This window comes from Meleagris gallopavo, chromosome 8, assembly GCF_000146605.3.
Source record: "Meleagris gallopavo isolate NT-WF06-2002-E0010 breed Aviagen turkey brand Nicholas breeding stock chromosome 8, Turkey_5.1, whole genome shotgun sequence".
Taxonomy (NCBI): domain Eukaryota; kingdom Metazoa; phylum Chordata; class Aves; order Galliformes; family Phasianidae; genus Meleagris; species Meleagris gallopavo.
The window spans coordinates 4,277,502-4,279,010 of NC_015018.2; positions in this window are offsets into that span (position 1 = coordinate 4,277,502).

Genomic DNA, 1,509 nt, shown 5'->3' on the forward strand with positions numbered 1-1,509 from the left:
CGCCGCCTCACGGTGGGCGAGTCCAGCGCGAGGCTCCGCCTCACCTCCCGGGGAATCTAAGCAGAGAAGCGCAGTTCACACGGGTCCGGGGCGGTTGCGATATCGGCACGGCTCGTGCTTTCTGGCAGGTGCTGTCTGCTCGCTGACAGCCGCTTCTGGCAGCCACAGGGCGCTCATAATAAACTCCCCCGTCCGGGGTCGTTCCCGGGTATGGTCATCTTTTGGCGCTTTATGAACCTGAAGACTGTGCAAATTGATTCCCAGGGGGCCTGACCTCCCTGTTGGGAATGACAAAGGCCTGACAGGCAGGCTTACGCATAGCCGTCCCGGCCGGCTGCCTGGCCTTAATGTCGCTGATCGCCTTGTGATCCTGGCAGCTCCTCTCCCTCTCCTCTCTCTGCCACCACTCGCAAGGCACCGGGACTCAGGGAGATGCCCACGTATGCCATGGACATCAGGGAACGCCGCAACGGGGCTCCCTGGGACCGGGATGCCCAGTGGGAGCAGGAGAAATCACAGAATGGCCAGGGTTGGAAGGGATCTCGAGGATCACCAATCTCCAACCCCCTGCCACACGCAGGGCCACCAACCTCCACGTTTAATACCAGCCCAGGCTGCCCAGGGCCCCATCCAACCTGGCCTTGAACACCTCCAGGGACGGGGCATCCACAGCCTCTCTGGGCAGCTGTTCCAGGAGATGAACCACAGCTCTGCTCAGCACAAGTTTCTCCTCCAGGCACGCGGAGCCTACATCGGCTCTGCCTTTCCTTCCCCAAGCACCAAAAGGAAGAGGAATGATGAGAGTGATGGCTCTGACTCACCCATCGGCTCAGCTGAGATAGGTAGTGCCTCATTAAGCGATGATAAGAGCAAAGAAGCGAAGCTATTTAAATCATAATCACACGGTGAAGGCATTCTCTCAGTCTCAAGAGGAGACCTTCAGGAGGAGAAGGAGGTTACCAGTCCCAAAGCAGATCATTCGCAGGAAAGTCTAAGTCGTGTTTCTGTTGGGAGGAAATACGCTGAATGGTGGCAATAAGTTTATAGTGCATAAATAGGAATTCAATTGAAAATCAGTGTTTGCATTAATGGATAAAGACTAATATACTAATAGATCACAATCATCAGAGATCAATTAGTAAGAAATTAATGATATTCCATTCTAGGATATATTTCCATGTGGAATATGTTTATTAATAGCACATTAATGCTTTACTAATGAAATAATATTAAAGTATGTTTACATTTCTATAATACTAAAATAATGGCATTGGCATCCAGATACTAAGCTAATTCTGAAAATGGCTTATTCCTGTCTCCTGCGTTTACATCCAAACTAATGTTTTTCAGCACAAGTTTGCAGCCAGTCCCCAGCAGGTTGTGGGGTGGGAGGCCTCGAGTTAATATTGGGGGTATTAATTCACTGTCCCCCATTTTTGCTATTGTGCAGCACAGGAAGCAGCCCAGAGCACGCCTTCTGCTGACAGGGGAGGACCTTGCTCACATACT